Genomic DNA, 26,338 nt, shown 5'->3' with positions numbered 1-26,338 from the left:
GTCTCTGATAAGTGAATGAGGGGAGGTAGGAGAAAAATGAGTGGCAAATTTTAGCATGCCTCAACTTAGTTTCAACTTAAAAGGGACCTTGTTCAGGATTTGTTTACTTCTGATTGAAAAGAAAGCCTTTTGCATGAATTTGTTGGATTTTCTTTAGGGACTATGATCAGGGAGAGGGTTTAAATCTTATTAACAATACTGTTTCAAAGGGAGACATCAATCCTTTAAAAAAAAAGGATTCATCCTGCTTGTGGCAAAGTTTTGCTGCAAAAGCAAAGCCTGTGAAGAACAGCCACGTCCCCAGCCTTAATGATCCTATACAATCACCACAAGGGTGCAGAAGGCTTACAGGTTCTTTACTGGAGAGCAGGTGGACTGCTCTGGGCAACTGAGAAACTGTCAGTGGTTAAAAGTCACTGCATCAAGGAATCCTCATTTTCATTAAGTCCTACTATCCTTCAGAAGATCTACTAGCAAGAAAACTGAAGAAGATTACTAGAGGAACCATTTAAACTACATGAACAATTATCTTCCTTCTTCACTTGTCCTTTGATGTTTCAGTGCTGCAGTCCCAATTTGTCCTGTCTTTTGTCCACCTCAAGCAAGCATTTCACATTTAGGCAGTTTTCCTCAATCCAGCTTTTCTACTCAGTATTTGCAAAGATGCTAAGCCTTCCATGTGTAGGTGGGACAAGATATGTTTTACACTGACAAAGCTATCTGCTTAAAAGCCTAACAGAGAACAAGTCACCACAAATTGTAAAGCAATGTAGTTAATCAAAGTATCAATCTGTTCTCATCAAGCACAATTTAATCCAACCTGCTAACATGAAAGTAAGAATGTCTTGTGCCTTGTCCCCACAGAGACTGCCTAACGATCCCTCTCATGAGAGCAACTACACACACATATTTTATAATGAGAAAAAAATCTTCCCGTCCCATCTACAGTCAGCCTGCTTCAGTTAAAAACCACAATTCATCTTTTATCAAATGTCTGGGGAGCTACACTACTCACATATTTATTGTAGATTCACATTAGCTCAATTGGGCTACCACTAAGCTCTTCATGTGATCTGTATAATCCTATGGTATGATAACATTAGGAGGTCTGGGTTCCAGCACTAAGTAACTACATGGTTCTTCAGACACATGAACAGGCAATTCCCCCACAGCAAGCAAGCAGCAGGGACACCCCAGGGCCCAGCTGACAGCCCCAGCCCAGCAGTGCTACACTGGCATAAACAGGCTTGCTTCAAGGGCAAGCAACAGCATCAACTCCTGCTGGCAGCCTATCCACTGGGACACAGGCTAAGCCACATCCCAAGCCCTCAGAGACTCCTGCTGCATGGGTCAGCCAAAATGAAAGAACAGAGATGCCAGTTAGGTAGCATGGTCCAAAATGCATTGATGGATTAGGCTGAAATTACAGACAGTGTATCTAGGACGGTAAACAGCTACCCAGAAAACACAGTTCATCAAAGGTCACATTACCAAAGTACAGAAATGGCACTGATTGCTCAAGAAAACAGGAATTAAACAACATAGAAAACTTGACAGAGACCTTGACCTGCTCAGGAAAGGCTCGATTTACCTGTTACACCACAGGGTATCTTCATCTACCACACACATTGTCCCAGAATGAATGAACTACATAATCATATCCCTAGGTCACAATTCTGAAGCTAGAGAGACAAAAAAATATGGTTGTTATTCTAATTGTATGACTTGATCCTTTTTATGAGAGATAAGGAATATAATAAACCTGTTTCTCTGTTGTATTTGATGTCCTCACATTTAACCTACTACAGAAAGCCAACAATTCAGTAACAATTAGTAGCTCAAAACACAGATTACATTGGTTAAAAACTTAATAATAAAATAGCAGCTAGGGTTCTTAAAATCCAAGGTAGATACCTCTCTATTCCCAATAGCATTCTGGCACAATATGACTGAGGTGTCTAGTCTGCTAGTAGCAGACAGGTGGTGCAAAAGGGATATTAAAACTAAACTTTAAAAAAAAGCCTTAAAAATAGCAGTTTAGAAAAGTTCTTTTCTACCTACATACTAAAGAATGCAGATGTCATTGAACTGAAATTAGTTTAAAAGCTTTGCTTTGCTGGTTCATTTCCACATCACCACCAAAACTGATGATCCCAGAAAAGACTGCTTCCTTAGAAAACCAAGTCACAAAAATGTCCAGGGCCCACAGATCAAAGCATTTGGTGGTGTACTGTGTGAGACAGACATTACAAGCACAATAAACCTCAGTTTAAAATTTCGGACTGCAAGTGTGTTTTCACACCAAGTTTCAAAGAGAAATAAAACAACCCCAAAGGGCACAGCACACGTCACTGAGTGAAAGAATCTACCTTTCATTACTTCATTTATAGGTGAATTGCAAATATCACATGCTATGTCTAGACTAGTAATTTTTTGTCATAATTGAAGTGAATTATTGCTAAAAAACAGTTGTTGCCAAAGTCCTCATCTTTACTGAGGATCTGTAGAGGGTTTATTTCCAAACTCATCACTATCCAGGAGTGGGAGGGAGCAACACATCAGAAAGCAGACATTTGACAAAACCTACTTTGTGTTCTGATAATGCTAGTGGAAGAAAGAAATCAAAATGATCCATGCATTCTGTGCATCAATTTTGCTTTCCAAGATAATTCTGACACCTTTGTGACACACAAACCTGGCCCCAACATGCTCATAATTTAGAAAAACCACATGTTTCCTGAAGTTGTGATGTTGGAGTGATGGAACATTTTTTCTTGTTTAGATTGTTTTTGAGAAAGGTAAAACTGTTTCTGAAGCTAAAAGTATAGAATAAATTCATAGGAAATTATTAAGTTGCCTTTCTAGAAAGCCTTCCTGACAGGAAGATGAATGAGACCAGCAAAGCAATAGAAGACTCTATAACCTGAAGATTTAAAACTATTTTCAGAACACTAGCATACAGAACAGGAAATACTACCTTCCCAAGAGAAAGATGGTCTAGAAAAATGTTATCAATATACCTGTAAATATCATATGTAGATTACAGAAAACAAGATTAAGCTATATGTTTTATACTAATTTGTAAGACAATTTTTCAAGTGATTTGTACAACATGTCAAATTACTCATTATAATAAGCATAAGAAGTCCAAGAATAATGTTCTCAAGCCTACAAAGTGACACTACAGAAGATGTGTGTGCTTTCAGCACTAATCACAATAAAATGCAAATACACACATATTCTAAACATTCCATGTTTCATGATAAAGCCATCATAAACTTTTTTTTTAATTTCCACACTGAGTTTATTTTGCAGGTTCTAGATATAGTTCAAACACAAGAATCAGCAGTAAAACACCATTAAGACTATCATGATTATTTGATCAATAAAGAAACAAACCTAACAACAAGCTTCCCATGAGGATTGTTGCCAAGTTTTCACCGAGAAAAGAACTTCCATTCTGCAGATGGAATTGCTCTCTTGTTCACATGCACATGATGCTTTTCTTTATCTTTCTCTTTAAAACTAAAAGTACCAGAAAAGGACAAAATATTCCACAAAATCAAAACTGTTATGTATAGAATGGTTACTGCATAGTTGCTAACATAATACTTAATCTATAAGGATATTTATTTCTCCTTCCAAAACTTCATTCACAATACAAAGTTCTCTTTTTCCTAGAAAAAATCAGTTTATAACTCTATCTAAATTTAAGTAGCTATCACACAGTAAAACCCTTTTATACCTCTCAATATGTTCATTATAGTAGATGGACTATAATAATTGACTAGATAACTCGAATCTGTCATTTATCTTCTGTACACAGTTACTGAAACTACTCATTTTAGGGAGATTATCACCCCAAGCTACTTATCCACCAAGTCAACATTATTTCCTACACTCTGAAATTATAGCATGTTAGTGACACGATGAACTAATGAACAAATGGACTGAGCAAAAGCATATTGTTACAGAGCTTTAGGACAACCATCTCAGTGCACTGTAGGATGGCAGATGCCTATCACAAATTACTCCTCAAACCTACTCAATTTAATGAGCTACTAAAATCTGAAAGGTTATTTTCTTATCTTGCCCCGTGTACATCTCTTGCCTCATACTAGGTAGGGCCTTGTGGCAAAATGTTATATTTAGTGGATTGATACTTTTAAATATAAATGTATTTTTGTCAGCTTTCTTCCCTACTTTAAAAGAATTAAAAGAAGGATAGGAACAACAGAACACTGTGAAGCAATATTGTTTGCATCAGACATTTCCACTTTAGCTCGGAGAAAGCTCCAGAAGCTAGTGAACTTCCTTTGTCCTAAATTATGCTCAAGTTTGACAAAGAGAAAAGCACTTGCAAAATTCTTCTTATGATTTTCAATTGTCAAATTTGGGCAAAACCACTGAAGTGTTTAAAATGAGACACAAAAATCATTATATCTCACTGTACACTGAAGAACAAAGGGGTGGAAGAATAAAAAGCGGGGGGAAAATGGCAAAATGAACACTCCTTACAAAATCCTATCCTACTCCTCCAGCTCCCTATCCCCAAAGCACAAAATCCCAGGTATTTGTCTCATAGGACACTGCACTGCTCTCCCTCTCCCTTTCTATTCCAACCCAGAGCAGACAAACAGAAGTTGAAGACACATGTTATATTAATTCTTGTAACAAAGTCAAGAACTTCAATAAAATAACACATCTGTGAGCACAGTTCAATGAAAAAACAACCTCACCCCCTGCAGTACAGATTTTAATAATATTAGTACAGATTTGCATGTTGGGTGGACTTTGGCAGACTAGAGTCTTCTATATGTAAGTTAAATTTTTTGCTTTTAACACATATGCTAATAAATTACATATGTAATATTACCATATTACATATGGTAATAAACAACAATTGATTGTTGGCATTTTTATGATGTTTAGTGCATAAAAAGCCAGATCAAAGAAAAATCTACATGTTGTTTATATTTCCATTTCTATTTAGTTACATTGCATTTTATACAGGTGGTAGGTGTCTTTCCCTTGAAGCTTCTCCAGCTTTCCTAGGAATAAAATTATTTGTGTCATGTAAACAGTGTTAAGTTATCCATTATGCAGAGTGCAAATTAGTTCTTCATCTCTGATCTCGTAACATAAGGCTAGTCTACTATGAAAATATTTTAAACTCTTACACCACCTAGTCTTCTGCAATTGAAAACTGAGTATCATTATGGCATCTCCCATTCCTGTGAATGCCTTTCCCTGGATAATGAAATATATGAATGCATTGGCCAAAAATGAAACATATATAGTCTATACAACACCTGTCTTGGATATATTGCCACCATGCAAAAATAAAAACTGATAAACAATCAAAGGAACAATTAAAAAAAAAAAAAAGGTTGAGATAATCTGACACTTTAATAACAATTCTGTATAATTTTTTTCAATCTTGCCTTTGAACCTTTGAGAAAACATGAACAGAAATACATGTGTCTTTCTAGTCCAGAAAGGAATGCAGATAACTAGCACCTCTCACACCCTGGAGAGTAAAAGAAGGCAAATAACCTAACAAATTGCAAATGAAGACTATTCTTCTTACAAAAGGAGTGTTCTGCACAACACAGAGCCTCACAAATGTAAAAGGTGGAGCAAATATCAGATTCAGGTAAAATAAAATCAAATTACTATTTTTACTTTTTAAATAGTAATAAACTTGGAATGACCAATACGGAAACCCTAGTAAATAAGAGTTGGATGTCAGCCCTGGCAGGAACGCCTCTCAGCACAGATAACCAAAAGTCAAACCACAGCCTCTCCCACCGAATTTTGTAACACCTACAGAGGCTTCCTCCGGCATGAGAAAGCACAGCTTCCACCCATCAACAGGTTGTTCATTCCTGCCTGCACAGTTCTGAAAGTGGGGAGTGTCTGTGTATATCTTGGGGAAACCTGCTGCTTCTCAGCTCCACTTCTGTCCTCCCACGTAAGGCTGTCAGAGCTGCAGAAGCTACATTATCCCACAGTCAGATCTGACACCAGTCCTCAGAGATCTCCACAGGAGAAGTGCAAGCTGAAGACACAAGCAGTTCCAAGAAGCATGAGAAAGTCTGTGTATGCACAGGCCTTGAACAGCTGTCAGCTATAACCACAGCATGTTTGGAAGTGAGACCTCCTACTTTATTCCTGAGGACATGATTCTTGACAATGAATTGAAAAATTTATGATTATTTTTCCAGCCTCTGAATTGTAGAAAGCGTATGTCAAACCAATTTTTTGTTTTGATGCATCAGTTATGAAAGTACTCCAGAATATGCAGAACTGTTACATCGTTCACCAGCTATCCCTCTGCTAAAACAAAACTTACAGTATTTCTACTATCACCACATATACTGCCGTCTCCATTCTCTGTTTTATCTTCACCTTGCCCCACAGATAACATTACACTTGCACAGTAATTCATGCCACAGCCACTGCAATCATAAAGTCCTTCCCTGCTGTTTCAGAACTGTTAGGCAGTTCAGACATCCCTGCTGTTCTCAAGCAGACTTTTACTCTTTTACTTTTACATCACCCTCAGTCCTGAGTGTCACAGAATGTCTCAGGAAGCCCTTCAGTGACTTTATGAAGCATTTGCATACAACCAAGTGTCTGTGCTGAAAAAACTACCTGAAAATAAACTGAGTTTTTAGTAAGTCAGCACAAAACCAAATATATATGACTAATGACAAATTAATGAAGGACAGAAGAAAACCCTGCCCTTGTGAGACCACACCTCGAATACTGCACCCAGGTCCACAATCCTCAGCACAAGAAAGATGCAGACCTGTTAGGGCAGGTCCAGAGGAGGGCCACAAAGATGACCTGAAGGCTGGAGCACCTCTCCTACAAAGACAGGCTGAGAGAGCTAGGGTTGTTCAACATGGAGAAGGCTCCAGGGAGATCTCACTGCAGCCTTCCAGTACTTTAAGGGGGCTTACAAAAAGGAGGGAGAGCAATTTTTTACAGACAGTGATAGGACAAGGGGAAATGTTTTTGAACTACAAGAGGAGGGGTTTGGATTAGGCAATAGGAAGAAGTTCTTTACTCAAAGGGTAGTGAGACAGTGGAACAGGTTGCTCAAAGAAGTTGTGGATGCCCAATCCCCGAAGTATTCAAGGCCAAGTTAGATGAGGTCCCAAGCAACCTCATCTAGTGAAAGGTGTCCCTGCCCATGGTGGCAGGACTGAAACTGGATAATCTTTCAGGTTCCTTCCAACCCAAGCTATTCTATGATACTATGAAAGCCTCTCTTCAGGAGTGCCAGTACCAAAGGCACATACAGCTGCAATTACGGATACCACAACAATCAGCCTAACTGGAAAGAATCAGTCCCCAAAGTTGCCAACACTTTAAACTGAAAACCACTGGATCCCACGTGTACAGATGGAATGCCTCTCCATCATCAAACTCAGCAGGACTGGGAGCCAAAACCACGGTTTTCTCTAAATAGGAAAGAAACTGACTTTTCTCTGTGACAATGTATCTACCAACAGACTTGACCATCACTAAGATCAATGCAGAAAATACAACACAGTACTGTGATGGATGACTACTAGCATAGTCCATCTACCCCCGAAAGTAGTCAACAGGCTCTGTGCATCTGTGCGGGCAGTAGCTATTGCTATTAAAATACACTGCTAGCAGCTGTCCCATCTCACATTCCTCAGCAACTACAAAGGGATTTGAGTATCAATTTAACACAGTATGGTAAGACAAGAGATTCCCCTTGCACCTCTAGCAACCATTTAAACAGATTCTCTCATGACAGACCATATGTATCTGAAATACTGCTTTAATGTTGCTCTAGAAAGAGATGCAAACATTAAAAAATTCAACCTGAGAATGAATAAATTTTTCAAAATAAAAGACCACATGGAAGCAAACCTGAACCAAATTAGCTTTCAAGTGGAATGACTGAGTTTTGTTGCCTCAGACACCAGAATCAACCCTGTTCACTCCCAGTCAGTGAATCTTACCAACATTTACTGGGAAACCTTCAAAGCTTAAAAATTTCTAGAAGAACTGAACAAATTTCTTTAGACTTAGACAACACTGTATGAGCAACTTGCTGGGAAAAAGCATCAAAACTGGACTTGCTAGAAGAATTCAAATGCGTTCAATTTCCTCTTACTTGGTCTGAATAACATGCAGGGCACACAGTGATCATCATCACGAGCTGCAATGGTAACTGCTTGCACACAAGAGCTCAAGCCACTAGACTTTACTTTCTCCTCCAATTCTCTTCCTTTGTACGCAGGCCTGAGGCAAATCACTCAGCTCAGTTTCTCCCTTAATACAAGGGCCACAGACTTTTGGAGAGCTCTGATTATTATTAAGGGAGCAAGTCAACATTGTTCAGTTGATTGTCTGGCCATTTACCTGTACCAAAAACTCTCAGAATCCCTATGCACCACACTCTTAGACTCACAGACTACACACTTAGACTTACAGCCTGCATCACAAACTCCTATTTGGCAAAACACTTCTAAACCCAGAGCCTACGGGCAATGAATTCTCATCTTACCTTCATTTCTATATTTTGGCATTGTGCAGAAGAGGTAAGACACAATCAAGGCTCCCTAAATGAAAAAAAATAAATACATGAAGTGTTTCAGAACACCAGTGGAAGAATTTCATGCAACGTAGGGCTATTATTAGATTGCTATTTTGCTTAGCAGATCAGAGGGTATAATCAGCAGATGATGCAGCCATGATTTGCGAAGCACAGCCTTATTAACGACTAATGAGATAAATGAGTTAAAATTTACATTTTGCTCCACTGATAAGGTTCATTGGCACACTTAACTCCAACACCATGGTTTGAATATTAAACCCACTTATTAATGTCTAGTAAAGCTAATTATAATGCTGAGTGGCATTAAACTGTAATAACCAAGCAGGATGTTAGAATCACATCCTTTAGTATTACTGTAGCTCTGAAGTTAAGTCTTCTGCACCTGGAAATAAGCACCTGTTGAGCTCATGCTGTGAGGGAGCGCAAGCCTTCTGTGCCTTTTTCCTGATCCTTCTGAGAACCCAAAGCCATGTTCTAACAATGCAACAGGCAGGTAAACATCGCATGTTACTATGATTTCAACAGTGTCTCTCTTACTGCAGTAACAATAAGGATTACGTGACAAATATTTTTGTATCTACAATATATTAAATTACACTTGACATATACTTTCTAATCCTTAACAGAAAAAGAAAGCACCGAGATACTAACAAAATTAACAACAAAACCCTGGAACCACAGCTGTTGGGTTTTTATCACCTTTTTCACCATCTTCTGTCAAAACTACAACTATAAAAGCACCTCCATTTACTGAAAAGGATACTGGAAATATACTTTAGACCTTAAACTAGCCTATATATTTTTATGCCACATCTATGTAAGCACTTAAACAGACAAAAATCATTTTTAAGGATAATGTAAGAGGACAAGGGCCATAATATTCTTTCCATTTTAATCTCCACAATGTATTTGTCCTGTGACAGCAGTGAAAAGAAGGCGAGATGGGATAATTAAGTGCCAGCTATCCATGGATCAACAGTAACACATATGAGTGTGAGGACTCATATGTGCCAGTCCAAAAACACCTTACAGTCACAGCACAAGCTTGAGAAACACAGCTCCTCTGGGATCTCTCCATCCCAACACGAGAGTGGTGCTAGCTCTCCCTCCTCTAGGAGAGTCATACACAGGACTGCACAACTGCCATCATTATCTTTTCAAAGGAGAATATAAAGAATGACAACACAAAGCATAAAAACACTACAGATAAAATCTCCACTTTTTATTTGTAAGGTAATGCTCAAAAGAAGACATTCATTACACACATAAAAAAGGCACTGCAGAACAATTAGATTTTTTTCTTCTGTGGGGAAAAGTGAAAAGGCATTTGCACTGTGACAGTAAAAGAAACTAGCAGAGCAAATCATGTGTGAAACATTAAATGCAACTGCTTTTTTGAACACACTTTTGTTCCTTTCAATTTATCACCCGAATTAAACATTCAGCTTGTAACACAACCCATTCCACTTTCTTCAGCCCAGCTTTAAAATACGGGCATGCCGTGTTTCAGCAGTAGAAGCAAAGAAATGCTGTGGAGGTCAGAAAGAGAAGATTTGGTACACAGCTTTCTGTGGAGCATTCCACTGCACCCCTGCTTGTAGGAGGCCATGGCATCACTGCCTGGCATCCCCAAACCTGTGCTGCAGATGGGGGGAAAAAAAAGAGAGCAGTCTACTTCAGTGGTAGATTCTAGTGCCACAAGCTCACCAAGACAGCTAAGCCTCCACCAGACCCCTTCGGTATGAGTTATGCCAAGGGAGCACACACCCTTATCCCCTCCCTCCCACTCTGCCATGTTCCTGTGGCGCACAGCAGTTCCAGCAGCCAAACCTAGAAAAGACTGTTGAGAGCTCAAAGTATCCCTCACAGAAATCTGTCTTGAAAATGGATACTTGTGACTTCGGAACAGCAGAAGCATCAAGTCTCTTTCCCTAAGGGAAAACTCTGCCAGCCTGATTCCACAGGAGCAAGTCTCTCTACACAGGTTCTTCCCACAGAGTAGAAAGTGCCTCTGCAGTCTTTTTCCTGTAATACATTGTGCTGGATGTGGCTTTTCCCAAGCCATTTTATGAGTATGGTTTGTTTACTAAAAGCATAAACAGAGAAGCCCCTCCAATTGCTATTTCAACTATGCTAATACTAGGTAGGCATTCTGAATCTAAATGTTTCAATACTTCTCTGCATCTAAAATCAACAGAGACACCTAAAGCATACTATATTTTTAAAGAGGAGACAGCCAACAGCACAGTATTCCCACAGGCAGGCTTGTCGGGAAAAGATGTGGTAAATAATTAATTTTCCTAGGTTAACTTGAGTTCCAGACTAGCATCTGTGAGCATCAGTGCCATGGAAAGGCAACAACTCTAGTTTGTATTCTTGTCCAGTAAGGAGCTTTGCCTTAGGTGCAAGCACTGACAGCAAAAGTTTTATCATCTCAGAGACAGAAAAGGTAAGGAACACTTATACAAGTCCAGCAAAATCTCTTCTGTGAAATTCAAAGAAACCAGAAGTCTTTGCTTGGCTACTACTGTTTTTTGAATTATTTCCTTCTTTGACAGATAATGGGCCAAACACAGATAGATGCTGAGCACTGATGTCAGACTGCAGCACACAGAAACCTCCAGTATAATCTACCCTACAAATAATTAAAGACATCATTCACTGCATACCATGCTTTCCTTTTCTGCATTACAGATGTTTGGCAGGAAGGGTGGGGACAATTCTCAATACAGGGAAAAGGCAGAACATTCCAGACAAATCATCTTTTTAAAACTGATCTTAAGCTTAGCAGTTTAACACACTGAGGTTTCAAAAAGTACATAAAATGTTACAAATACTACTGGAGTACATTCAGTATTCATGGCTTGAAGTGACCAAACTTTTATATACACTATCAACTGTGATCTAATTCTTCTGCTGCTTCTATTAGTTGCCTCAAAGGTGCTAGCAGATCATAACAAAGAATAGTTCATACAATCATGAATAAGTTGGCAATAAAGAGAAGATTTTGCAGAAGGTAGTTCATTTTCCCTGGAAATGGTCCATAAAAATGGACTAAAAAAAATCTAAAAAACTATTTCAGAAACAAACTTCATTAACATATTGTTTATGCATTAATTTTCTGACAAATTAGGTGTTTCTTAAGTAATTCTCTACCTGCTGGTACCCATAGAGGGGATGGAAAAGTCCCTTAGGCTTAGCTTCCTCTTCAAGTCAGGGAACTGAATCTAATACCCCAGAAATTTTTCTTCCAAGTTTGATTTTATTTCTTGTGCATCTAAACTGCCTTGACTGTGTTCAGGAGCAAAGTTGATGGCCCTCAAGATCCTATTTCCTATCATTTCAGTCAGCTGAATTTTTAGAGGATCAGAATACAGTTATCTATTTCTTTATAATGGAGCTGCATTACAACCATGATAAAAAAATAAGAGAAATGTTCTGCTCTGTTCATTCTAATCAATAGATTATGTAGCTCGGTCACAAAGCAGAAGGAATTATGAAAAAGAAAGTAATCTTTAAACTATTAATATTGCCAGAACAACTTTTCTTTCAGATACACAGACTCCCACCTCCCAGACACAGCTAATAATGTCAGAAGCTCTGAGATTCATACGGTCAGAATGACTAATATTTACATTAAGCAAATGTATTGCCATAGTAACATAGACACCACAGAGCTATCTACCTGCCACAGCTCTCTAAATTATTTAGCATGCCAATACTACAGTGACACTGTGTAAATGATCACATTCATTAAGAGCAGAGTATGTGCTGAAAAACTGAATGTTAGACAGCCATATTTACTGCCAGGAAAAAAAAAAAAAAACAGCACCAGTATTTAGAAAAAAAAAAAAAAAAACAAAAAAACCCCCAAAGAGGTATAGAGGAAGGTTCCAGCCTGTAGCAGAACAACACACCTTGAAAATCGTCATCTAAAAACATGTTCACATCTGCACCCCTGCGCAAAGCAACACAAACAATAATCTCACTTACGGGACATAAGGCTGACCCACTGTGACCAGAACAAACTGAGATTTGAGTTACTTCCCAAACTACATTTTTGGGATAGTCAATAAATTTGTTTAATTTGCATCTTATATTGCCAAAATATTATTCTACATTGTCGGGTTCCAAGAGCTAGTGCATAGAAAATAGAAATAACTATGACACACCCTCAGAACATGGTTGATCTTCAACAGTTGACAGATTTATAGTGAGGAGAGAGGTGCAGTACTTTGGATGATGGTCTGCCACTTCCTCCAAGCAGTAGATGATGGCAGGGATCTGAGTGGTTTGTGTAAGCCACTATCCTCATCCTGAGTTAACACTGTTGGAAACCTCAAGCACTTTCTGCACTACGAATATGTATGCATATCCTCATCATCTGCAGTGGCAGAATCAATGACAGGTGGAGAAAACAAAGGGACACTTCAGGTCAACTCTTGCAACCAGATGGATTTCTTAATAATTTTTATCAGCTATAGCCCCTTCTTTTGTTGGACACAAATCACGTTTTGTTCACATTTCTCTTTGAATTCAAAATAACAAAAAAAAAAAAACCACCTAAGAAGCACAGCACAAAGATCCAGGCACAAAATTAATCCAACCCAGCTCCAACCAACTCCTGTTCTCTCTGATTTTTTTAGTGCTTCATAGGCTTAATTTTCAGTATGTCAATGCAAGAGAAAGCTTTAAATAATTTCTTCTACTACATTTTTATGAAAATAAGTCTGGCATACACCCATCTCTTATTATTCATTTGCACTGAAATGCCACAAAGTCCTACTTAAATACATTTTCATGGCACTAGCAACAAGCAAATCCAATCTCAAACCAATAGATTACTGTAACAGAGACTCATGTAGAATTTAATCTTCAGAAACAGAATTTTCAAAATAACGAAGTGTTTGGAACATGCGGTTCTCCAGAGAGAATACTGCTTAAATAACAAGAGTCTGCTTTTCTTAAGCAATTTACTTTAACTAAGACTTGATCAAGAACTGACTTGATCCTCCACAGAATGTCTGGAAAGTATAGAGAACGGCACCTTGCTTTGAAAGCAGTTTTAGAAAGCAGCCTCATGGAACCCAATAGCCAGACCAGTGAGGGCACCTCAAATATTGGTGCTGGAGGGCACAGGTGTGGTGAAGAACACCAAAAAGTTTAGTGCTGACAGAGGTCAGGTCACCTCCCTAAAATATTTCGGTTGTGAACCTCTGTTTGGAGCCTTCACTCAGTATCCCACTTGAGACTCTAACAGAATGTCTGCTGGTTTTAGAGAAATGTCTGTGAAAGATGAATACTGCTCTTAGGACTGTCAAAATATAAAGGATCATATGAGAAGCAACTGACTAGTGGACTAATTAGCAGTAAGGAATAGAATTATGCAAAGCCTCCAGATTCCAGGCAGAGCTATCAATTACATTTACATGTTACAAATCACCTTGCTGATGAAGTGCAAGCTGGAAATAGGAAGTCACCTTCAAGTATTCTGCACCTTAAGGCATATTTGTAATGGAGCCAGGGGGATATCTGCTTAGTTGTTGGAATTATTTTAAATGTGCACTAATACTCAAAATGATTCTATGACAATTGAGCACCCAACTAAAGTGGCTGAGATAAGCCTTGACAATTCTAGATAAGAAACACTAAGCAATTAATAGAGGTATCCAAACACTAACCTTTAAATCCACTTAGGTTGAATTTTCTCTCACAACTTGTATCTTTCAAGCTTATAACTGAGAGCACTAGGAAGGTCAGTCCTGCTACATAAACCACAATTAATTCTAAACACAAACCCTGTGTTTTGTTTTCAAGCCAACAGTGAGTAGATGAACCAAAAAGCAACAGCAGCCCACAGTGGCTGAATTTCATTAGGTTTGGCTCAGCATCACTACCACTGAATCCAAACTGTTTTCTACAGAACAATTCAAGTAGCAGCAACACAAAGCACTCATCTCCACAGGAGTCCTTCATATATCAGATGTGGTACCATTCACAAACCAAGTCTACGATTCTGCATGTTGCTAGATTATGTCTCCTTACCAATGTGGCAGTACAAAAAGCAGAGAAGGCCCTGGCTCTGTGTAAGTCCTGCTCAGCACTAACTAAAACATCTCAATTATCATTAGCGTGTTCTGCACAAATCCAGAACACAGCCTCATATTTGTCACTGTGAAGAAAACTAACTCTACCTGAGTCCAAAACCAGCACAGTACAAAAATCCTAGATCTGCAGAGCACTTTGTCAAAGAACCAAATAACTTCATACAAATCAGAGTTAAGAGCTGATGCTGAGGTCTTGTTTGTTTTCGAGGTGTTGCAGTATTTGGGTAAATACAACTTGCAAGAACATCCTATGTGTTCAAATGACTCATCAAAATCCACAGGAAACAACCACAGCAGACTCTCTAGCTATAGCTGCAGATTGAGACCTGCTTTTATTTTTACTAGAAGCCCAAAAAAACTACTTCCACATTCTCCTCTCCTTCTCAGCCAGGATGGGAATAGAAACCTTTGCCAGGGTTAGCTCAGACAGTGCCCTCTCGCACGCTGGAAACTACTTTTATACATAGCAGGGAGACTGAAGAGGTAGAACAAAGCTTAGTATTACTGCCTCAAGCTCAGGACTTTAAAAGGAATACAGTCTTTTCCACTCTGCACACCACAACAACTCAAACAACTCCCTAGTGCAGTGAACTGTGTCCTTTCCCCTTCCCTTCTGCCTCAACAATAAAGAAGTATCACTGTCACATCCTCTGACAGAAACTTCCCACCCAGACTCAGCAAACAGGATTAATGAAGAAAACAAAACCAACTTTTTTTTTTAACAGGCAAAAAGTGATGGGAAGAAGTAAAGAAAAACAAAAATGGAAAACAAAAGATAGAGTTATATGATTTACAGTGCTTAAAACACTAATCAGCCTCTTCTGTACTGTACCTGAGTGTTAAAACCCCTACCATCACCCTGCACATACACAGCAATACACATCCAAGCCAATACACGTTGCTGTCAGGAGTTGAGCTGCTGCATACTTAATATGGAGGCAGACTTACTGAATATGAATTTCTAAATTCATGGTCAAATCCCATAAGTGCCATACCTAAAGTATATCAAGTACTCGATATCTACAACTTGAACATAAAAACTAGAGTTTGAGATGCAGACATCTTTCTGTTCAAAAAAAATTGAACAATTACATATGCATTAAATAAGCCTTATGCCATAAATCTCCTTGATTCTTGATGTGCCAAAACATTAAAAAAACCAAAATAAAACAGATCCCCCATAGAATAAAAAGCAAATAAAGAAACAAAACCCCCAGACATGGGACCAGCTTACTATACATTATTAAAATGCTAAGCACAGTAGGTTGTTAATTTTTCACTTGAAGTAACTGCGTAACTTGGTTGGGGAGTTATTCAGTTCTAAAAACTCTGTAGCCATTCCGTTTTCACCTTTCATTTTCTATCATCCACAAGTCAAAATCATGTATGCAGTTTAATGAAAAGTGCATAAGTCCTTGAATACCAGATACAGATGGGATGAGCTGTGAGTGATTCTCACCGAAGCTAATAAGCAAGAAACCAAAATAAAAATTGAAATATACAGAGATACTAGTATAAGCATAGTAAGTCAGTGGTATTTTTATCAAAATGAAAAAATAATTTTTTCTTTCTAGAAACCCAAGATACACTTTCAACCTTTCTGTCATCTATCCATGCTATGCATCACAAAGATAAATGGTGATAAGCGAATGGAAATAGAATGGTGATAGATGAAAAACAGTCCCACTTAGAAATACAAGCAGCTTAAAGAGTACTTTGAGTATAAACCTAAGTGTATGAGCAAGAAAATAACTACCTGTACTCCACAGACAAACACAGCACATCCCCGGGGATAGATTCCTTTTCTGTGAACACTCTCATGCTAATTGTGCAGGAGTCAGGAAAGGATGTAGAGTCAACTTGTGGCAACTAAAATATTTAACCACAAGAGATGTGCATTTACCTAACCACTGCTCTCCTGACTCACACAAAAAAGGTCTCTGAAAACCTCTTAGGACTTAAGCAGTCTAGAAGATGGAAAATGTACACACACTGATCTCCTTTCAAAAGGATGTGATTGGAGATCACAGATTGGGCTACTCCACCTGGGCAGCAATTTAGAGGCACAGAGGCTGTCACCTGGTCACTTCCACAAGTAAGACCCTATCTTTGCATTCTCTGCTCAGGCTGCAAGCATGCTGAGGGGAGGGAAGATGGTGGCATCTTCTCACTCCTGATGAACGTAAGTGGGAATCCCACTTGCAGGGATCAGTTGTTCCAACAAATCCCCTATAGATAATTTAAAGACAATTATTCTACATCATGAGATGCTTACGGCTTTTGTATGCTACTACAGAGAATTTTGTTAAGAGGCTCAACTAAGATAATATACCATACAGGTTTAAAATGTAAGATGTAAAAAAGTATCACCCAACACAAATTCTCTAACTTGATAGGAGAAGGGGAATGGGATCTATGTCCTCCAAAAGTATCCAGCACCAGGCTTGTCTCAATTAGATTCAAAGCCCATATTGTTTCAGAATACTTAAGAACTTCTGTGGAAGCTAATAGTGACATGGTAAATGAAACATGATGACAGAGCACGTTGTCTTACTATTAGTAACATGCTAGGCAATACAAAAAGAACAACACATACATCTGAAAACTGCACCTACATGACCTCCCCACTTTGCATTTTAGAAGATACAGATATAAGACACACTGCCCTATAACAGTTCAGATGTTTTTCTGGAGTACATATTTGTAAGATAATCATGCAAACACTAAAAAAATTTCCATAATAATAGGAAAAACCAAAGTATTCATAAAAGAGAATAAGTAACTGCTCCAGATTTTTTGGTTTTGGTTTGGTTTTGCTTTTTGTTTGTTTGAGGTGGTTTTTTATCATTTGGTTGAGGGTTTTTTTGTTTTGTTCCCCCCGCCACACTCAGGAAGGGTTTCAGGAAAAGCCACAAGTTCTGAACAGGCTCATTCACAATACTGATTCAGCTGCTGTATTGCCTTTCAAAAGTGCCAGACCAGTTTTACCTCATTTCTTTTAGGAAAGCAATGCAATGGGACAGTAACTTCATCTCCCACATTAACTATTGTTAGATACCCAGCTCTAGGCAACTGGCTTACTCGCTGCAAGCCCTTTATTCCTACCCTCCTACTAGTTTGTATTTCTTAAAATGCAAGATATGATTCACTTTGACTGTAGTTGCTTCCCACATGTTCATTCATCTTAGTTTGTCTCACTGGATTTCTTCAACTGCATCTCATTAAATAGCCTGAATTTTTCTTTCCAGCTACATGCTAGGCTGACTTTCAGTGAAATGAAGGTAGATTTACACCAATAAAAGGAAAACAGAATGCAGTTGCATGGTCTTAAAGTTTAAGATGCAACAAAGCTTTCTAGGCTATGAATTTTAATACCCAAAGATTAGCAATTCATCTTCGTTTCAGTTGTATCCTTCTAGGACAAAACAGTTACCTAGAGAATCCCTGATAGGTTTTTTACTAAAAGCATTGCTCCAAAAGATGCGGTGAAGGAGCAGAACAGTTCACGGCTCCCACAGGAACGAGGTCCTATCCCATGTCCCACATCCCTGGCACACTTACACAGTACTTACTGCTCAGTTCACAAGCAAGTCAGTTCAGCAGCAGCTCTAGGAAGAGTAAAACAGAAGGGAGTAAGCCCATGTCACTGCAAACTGGGAACAGAGCCTGGGAAGGCTGTGCAGCGTCCACCCTGGACAGAGACTCCATCAGCTCCGCTGCTCCTAGAATTATTCCCTGATTTTTATTACCATAACTGCATATTTAGAGTCAACAAGCCAGATTCTGAAGATTTAGAGACAGTAATTAATGCTGTGTTAGTTCTTCAGCAATAATCTTAGAATAATTCAAACTTACCAGCAGCAAACATGTTCAAAATATCACCAGAAACACCAGATTCCAGGTCTCACCTAATTCTGAACTGACTAATGTAAGAACAATATTCTCTGCCCTAGCAGCCACTGTACCTCTGGTAAGGGACACAAACTGATAAAAGAGATGTAAAGAAATACTATATGAAACACTTGCAGAACTGGACAAAAATTCATTAGGTATACTGAATATGACCACTAGGGAAAACATTTCCAGAGATTAATCTCTTTTTGCAAATAAATTAATAAAAAAATCATTATTTTTCTAGAGTAAACTTTTCGCATCCTTCCTCTGGAATTGAAAGTCATCTGGTTTCTCAAAGATTGCTCTACTGTTTTATTTCTCCAAAATTAAACCTTCAATTCTGCATTTAGCCAATTCCAAGCTAAGCACGACCCTTGGAGGCCAGCAGATCATCTTGCATCTCACACAGCTAAAAGTAGGACTGTGCCTCTCCCTACCTGGCCAAAAAGAAAAATAACCATGGAGACAGCAACTTCTCATCTATTCTATCCCACCCTCAAAGATTCTTGGCACGGAGGGAATCAATTCCAAAATGCATCTACTACGGCACCAGTAAATAGACTAGTTCCCACCTTAAAATGCACTTTGGTGTAGAGGTGACACAGTTTTGAAAAGGAAAACAGACCGATAATATTGCAGTCTTAAAATAAGGAGAGGAACAGGAAAGTAAGTTGTCCCTCTAAGGCATAATACTTTTCTGACTTGCTCCTGGGATGATGCCTACCATTACTTCCTTAATCCCAGCAAAATAAAGTTTCTGTCTTGCCATCCATAAATTGCAAAAAGTTATGCTGAAGTTTCTAAGTTGTTTTCAGAAGATAAATACTTCAATTACTTTGGCTTTTGAAAGATTTTCCCTGTGTCATGACCTTCATTAGGACTTGGAACTGAAAGATTTCCTTGGTTATCAAGTCCCCCTTATCTGTTATCATAATTTATAATCCTTCATAAATTGATGAGGCTCCAGCTTTTTAATGTTCTCTTGCATTCACTGACGATACTATGACATTTCCAAAGCAGTGAACTATTAGTCCACACACTTTTTGCCCAGTATCATATTATAGCCTACTTACTCACTAGAATCACCCACAGAATGACATTATAGTCAGAGTGTTTTACGAGTCTGTTTTTGAAATTAGAAGATAAGTAATTAGATCTTTAATGACTGCACTGCAACTTAAATGTTAAGGTTACTGAATTCACTGTAAAAACTTCATTACCAAAGCCTCTTCAAAAGATTCATTTTTTCCGTTGCAACTGGTTGCTCAAGGGTGTACCTGAGCAATTATATCACGAGGCTGAAATGAAGGTTCCTCTCTCCAGCACATCCTACAACAGTAATACTCAGCTGCCAGAGTGTAGAAAGCATATTTTGCATAGGTCACTTGATAATCCACAACATTTTAGAGATCATCAATGTAATTTCAACACAGAGAGAACAAACTCTCAACTCAAGCAAAGCCCATTAGGATGCAAAAAAAATCAGCAAAACTGATTAAATAGCAACATCCTGAGATAGAGTTGCGGGGTAGGGGTTTTTTTTTAATGATGTTACATGTCTTCCCAGTATAACTGGGCAGCTATTAAGTGAACAACAACTATAAAGTGAAAAAAATGCTGTTGAACAGAATCAATATTAAGTGGTACTTACACCAAGTTAGTTTCTAGTACGCCTTTTTATATCTGAAGGATCCCAAACTTCTTCAGAAAGCTCTCAGATTTCAATTGATACAGTGATTAAACTGACTAACACCAACAGCTCTTCATTGGAACAAAATATTGATGTTGGTAAAGTAAATCCCAGAGTAGTGCCAATCAAGTCAAGGAGTTACAGGAATTTTATCTAGAAGAATACCGACTCTCGGTCAAAGTTTCAATATCATTTCAGGTTAGCCTCCTTCTGTAGTAGGTTAGTCCCTTTAGCAAAAGATTCAAGCAAAGACATTCACATATTGTCACACACTGACTCTGTGCCACATCTAGAATACAGCGAGAGATTTTCCCTTCCTCTTGCATATTACGTTCCTACTAGGAGAGAGGCAAAAATCCCATGTGTTTCATAAAGCAGTTTCTGTGCAAGCTTCAAAAAAAAAATCTTCAAATGAGACTAGCAGTTAGCTACACACCTTTGCAATATGTGGAAACAGCCTACAACAGAACAGCTTGTGTATAAAATGCACTGCAGCACTTTACTGGAAGAAAGGGGAAGCTTTCAAACTGCATGGACATAAAAAGAATACTACAATAAATCATATTGCAAACTACATGCTAGTTTCAGTAAGCAATGCATTATATGCATTATATCAGGCATGCATTATATTTAAATAATCACTTCCACCTTTTGTTGGTTAAGATAAGCTACAGTTTATTTCCGTTAATAGAGCCACAAAGTAGATGAAACAAGTATTCTGCTTATCTTGCATTTTGCAAACTTGAGCATGTGTGTGGCAATGGAATAAATTACTTTACTCCCAGCCCATTTCTTCACTTTAAACCTCAAGCACTGCCAGAAAATCTCATTAATCTAATCTGGGTAGCAAAAAGGTTTATCCAAAATTTCTTTTTAATAATGTTATACTTACAGTGTACAAATCCTTGTTTTAAAAGACTTACAATAGAAATATTCAATGTGCATTTCAGAACATTGAACTTTATATGAAACAAAGGCCACAAACAATGCTTTAAAAAGCCCAACAGTACACTTGCAGTAGATGCAATTAATTTTTCATTAATCCAGTTCTATTTGTAGCAAACCAGAGTTTTAAAAAATTCCGATTAATCAGAAAATTGAATGACAATATACCTTCATAGCTCTGAAACATACAATACACAGAGTCCTTAAAAAAATTAAAATTAGTATGTGATACACAATTTAGACACCCGGAACTTGGATCTTGCATTCTCCCTCCTCTGGATAGCTCTTCTTCCCATCTCTGTTCCTGCTCAAGTGACAATTTGTGACAAATTACAGAACTCATTGTTACAGGCCATAAGAGTTACCAAAAGCACTGATGATTTTTAAAACAATTTTGAAAGAAAAAGACAAAACCCACTGAATTTATAGAATTGAAAGACTACTAAATAAGACCATGGACTGCAGGTGGCCAAGGACACTACCATATGCTGGGACTACGCACATATTCTCCTGCCCCCTTCTCTCCCATCAACTCCTACTGTGAGGACAGCTCAACTTCAAAACCCTCAGTGATCCCCACTGCTCCATATACAACAAACATATCAAACATCTCCATTGCTTGTCTGATGAACAAGAAGCTTGTCTGATGAACAAGAAGCTTGTCTGAAAACAGCTACAGAGAGGTTTCTATGATATGTTTCTATTCAACCCAACGGATTCTAGCGCTGCAAAACCAAAATCAAAATCTAATGAACATTTAGCCTTCCAATTCAATCTGTTCTTGCAGGCCTATATATTAACAGCGTATCTTACTCTTCTTCTCTTTCATTTCTTCTAAGTTTATATTTTGAAATAATAATGCACACTCTAAAACCATTTAACTAACTGACACTAGCTTTACCTGAAAACCCTCTTTGTTTTAAAAAATATCAGGATCTAAAGAACAATGATGCACAGGAAAACGTGTCAATTGAAAATTTGATCCTTCGAGATTTTGTTCTACAATCTTATTTGGCATGAATCTTTTTCCTTCTAAGATAGCTGTAACCACAATGGTGGGCTTTTCCTCCAAATAAAACATAAAACTGCTATGTTGATAATAGTCAGTTTTATTATGAAAAACATAATCAGTTTTTTCCTGGTTTTCTTTTTGTGGTTTCTTTATGTCTATCATAAAATCTCTGAATTTCTAACATCACATTAACCAAATATCCTTTATTCAGAATGGTTACAAATTCCCTTAGGTTTTATAGGGCTGCTACCAAGGACAATTTACACTGATTTAGTACTAAGGTGTAGCCAATTTTGAAACAATACCTACTTACCATGTTTATTTCCACAAGACCAAAGTTAAGAAAAACTGTTGTCACTATGATCAGAAAACCAGTTGTACTTTTCTATCTCCTCATGCCAGTGGCCTCTATCCACCATTACACACTGCTAACTTCCCTGCACTGTGCTTAGTTCTTCAGGGCAAAATATGAACTTACCTAATTAAACTCAAGACACAAGCAATGACAAGTAAATCAAGATGGTTGGACAAAACATTCTTTATGACTTACCCTGAAACTTAACAATGAATAGCTCACATTGTGTGATACATACATGAGTTTTTTCCTTGTTTATCTTGAGCTGAGAAAGAAAAAATGTCTTATGCATTATGAAAGCCACATATACATCTTTATATTCTGTGAACTGACAGGTGGATGTGTCCTTTACAGATCTCTCCCTCAGCATCACAGGGAGAGCAAATTTGTATGCTAGTGTATAGTGATGAAAGATTAGAAATCAGAACCATTTGAATTATTTATAGAACATCACTGGTTCCTCAAGAAGGCCATGCAAAGTAGCCTGTAACTAGCCCAAGGAATCCTATGAAAGAGTAAAATAATGTAATAGCTATTTTCTATTAACATTTTGTGAAACTCAAGGCAGTTTAAAAATTACTTACATCAGTAAAACGGGATCATGCTCTATAATATTCATTTCAGATAACTGTCAGTAATCAAGCTTTTACTGGCTTGCTCCTAATATCAAACTCACTGCTGAATGAAAAAGACATTTTTCTCCTCACAAGTCTGAGTCTTCATAATTTTTGTAATTTTTTTAATGAGAACAAACTCAAAACTCTACAAACTGACACCAGGAAAAAAAAACCAACAACAAAAAAAACCACAAATAAACAAAAAAACCCCAACACCACAACTCAAAAAGAATACAGCTGAAAGGAAACACGATCCTAAGATACTGCACATAAACTAATGGAGTTTTTTCACTTTGTGTCTTTGGTCATTCTAACATTCCAACCTGAATATATTAAAGCCTTATGCAGAAAAGTTTAATTGAAAACTAAAATTTATGGGAACATATTTGCTCCCGATGCATTAATATTTTCCAACAAAAACCACTCAGGATTTAAGAACAGTTGGGACTAGAGTTGATAATCACAGAGACTTAACAATCTTAGACTAGATACTAAAGCTTTTATGTTAAGGAATTAGGGGGTTTTTTTCATTACTGCTGTTAGCTAAACCAATAGGAATTCAAACACATTAGTAAAATTGAGGAGTTACACAAACACGGATTAGGAAGAAATGAGAACTAAAGAAAGACTTCACATCATTGTGTTGGTTCATGTCATGTCCTACCATTGGTGACTGTACTGCCTTTCCATTAGCATAACTAGATTTTAAGTCAGGGAAAGAAGAAACAGCCAAGTGAAAGCTTTACACTGCTAGAAATAAAGAGTAAGACCAGACTCTAGTTTAAATTAACAATTGTTCTTTTGTTTTCTCTTTGGAGAAAGAAATAGAATTCTCTTCATTGTGCAAGATATTAAATTCTATTTCTACAAACCATCTGAAGAACTCTTACCTACAGCAACTGAGTGACAAACAGTCACTTTGGCAACCAAAGCTGCTTCCATACAGCCACAGAATCATGGATTAGCTGTAGGGTCAGTACATGTAAAAGCTTATACTCAATAAATTTTGGATAAGGTGCCATTAGTCTTGGGAATATGTAGTTCTTCCAGACAAACACCCTGCTAGCTGAGCTTTTAGACAAGGCTTGATATTCAGAAACATTTGAATGATCTGCATTTAATAAAACAGGATTGCAACACTGTCAGAGTTGCCAATGGATTCATTCTGATAGTGGAATCAATAATATACTGAATACTTAACTTGTCAAGCATCAGCCTATGTATAGCCCCTCATTTTCCTAAAGATACTTTGATATGATACTTTGGGAACTTGTACAAACTATTACAGAGAAACCAGGCGCCTCCCTAATCTTTACAGAGCAGTGCAGGTTATTATGAGAAGAATAATATCCTTGCTTCCCACTTCACAAAACAGTCTCCCATCAGCATCAAGAATTGCAACAAACTGCTGAAAGATAGTGTTCATTTTCATAAAGCAAGAGTTTGGTGGTTCAAAAACAACAAAGCACAAGAGTTTACCAGACAGTTAATATTTAATTATAATCTACCAGCTATTTGTATTCTTTCTAATCAATTTGAAAGAACACCTGGGTATATAAAAACCAGGAACTAGTGGTTATTATGAAGTATCATTTCATATTTCTTCCCCTTTCTAATGTTGTTTGATTGGTATAAATGCTCTACGTGATACAACAAACACAACTTGGGAAACCAAACACACTGTCAGGTTTCCTGTTGATTTCAAGCCTGTCTGCACTAATCCCAGTCTCATTTCACACCCACACATCAGGCTCCCTCCCTAGCTAGCTTGGGCTTCTCTTCTGTACACAACTTCCTTATGACAGTCCTGCAATTAACACCCACATCTCCTCCCCAAATGATGCCAACTCTTCTATGAAACATTCAGGCTATGAAAACCACACCCCCCTTTCATGCTCTTTCATCAGCCCCTTTTGCAAACTGAGAATAAGCATCTCTTGGGGAGGTGACTCATAAGTGTTCATCCCTTTTCACGTTGTAAAACATCTAATAAAACAAAGCACATGTACGACGTTGCATCAAGAACCAAATTATATTCATGCTTGTAGATCAGGCTGGGGAAAAGACTTATCTGCAATTTCATCTGTCAGCTAACTAGTTTCAATGCAGAGTAAGATGAAGGAAGATGATCCAATGACAAGCCAAAGGCTAGGACTTCTAGCCCTTATTCAGCTTTTGTTGTAAAAGGTTTTCTAAAGTTTCTGTGCTCAAGTCTTAATATCAGATAGAGAATACAAGTGTTTCCTACTTCAACTCTTTTTCTATCCTACATTGTACCTCTTAAGAGTCAGGAGAAAAGAAAGAAAACATACATTCTTCAGATGACAAGCATTTCAATTATTTCATATCCCATAAGCCAAACAATTTGGAGATATTCTGCAACAAACAAAAAAGAAGAGGAGTCTTGCCAACTTGAGAAAATCCTGCTGTACAGGCTGTCGGATTCTCATCAATGTGCTACTGGTAGCCTGCCTCTGATTTACAGGGTATATAGGTCACAATACATTTTTTGTTCTCCAGAAGTTATGGGGCACTGAAAGACAGCTAAAGCACCTTTGATAACTGCTGTATATTCATGTCACATGTAAGCAATTACTGTGGTTGCCACAGGAGTATTACACAATAGTTACACTGTACAGGTGTGAACACAAACAGAATTGAAACACGAAACACTGACAAGGATGCTCCAGAGCCCACGGTGTCTAAAGGCAGCTGAGTGCTACTGGAGACTCCATCAGGCAACTGAAGTAAGACCGAAGTCTCAAGCTTACTCTTCATAGGATGGGTGTTTGTACCACAAAAACTGATTGTGACACCCAGCACTCTAAATAGAAAGCTCATGGCTCAGCAAAGAGACTTCTGTTCTGAACTACCTATTACACACACACACTCTTATCTTACCTGCAATTAAAGCATGTCAACAGGTCAGCAAGGAAAAATCGGCTCTGGCAGCTCTTCCATTTGGTCAAAAATCTAGACTTAAAAGTTTCTTCAGCTTTCAGCAGCATTCAGCTTTCCACTACAGACAAGGAAAGGCAGAGAAAGTAGAAAATTATCATTCTCTATTAACAGAAATCTGGCAGTTTAAGAACCGAGAAGGAAAAACCTCCATC

The 26,338-nt window shown here is 37.9% G+C and overlaps 1 protein-coding gene across 12 annotated transcripts in view; it reads right to left on the bottom strand.

Annotated features, from left to right (window-relative positions):
* The window catches only part of FHIP1A (FHF complex subunit HOOK interacting protein 1A), an 81,115-nt gene that overhangs the window by 40,312 nt on the left and 14,465 nt on the right, over nucleotides 1-26,338 (bottom strand). For 5 of the 12 annotated variants that reach the window (XM_048303310.1, XM_048303314.1, XM_048303308.1 and 2 more), the window contains one exon: nucleotides 26,127-26,244. The exons of 3 other annotated variants lie outside the window; for them this stretch is intronic. The gene's annotated coding sequence lies outside the window, so the exon portion shown is untranslated. Of the gene's footprint in view, nucleotides 1-1,591; nucleotides 1,653-8,554; nucleotides 8,610-26,126; nucleotides 26,245-26,338 lie in introns of those variants that run through there. 4 more of the 12 variants (XM_048303312.1, XM_048303315.1, XM_048303309.1 and 1 more) reach the window with 3 other exon arrangements.

The sequence above is a fragment of the Corvus hawaiiensis genome, chromosome 5, assembly GCF_020740725.1.
Source record: "Corvus hawaiiensis isolate bCorHaw1 chromosome 5, bCorHaw1.pri.cur, whole genome shotgun sequence".
NCBI classification, from domain to species: domain Eukaryota; kingdom Metazoa; phylum Chordata; class Aves; order Passeriformes; family Corvidae; genus Corvus; species Corvus hawaiiensis.
Note: the sequence above shows the minus strand (reverse complement) of the source record. Positions and strands in the feature narration are given on the sequence as shown.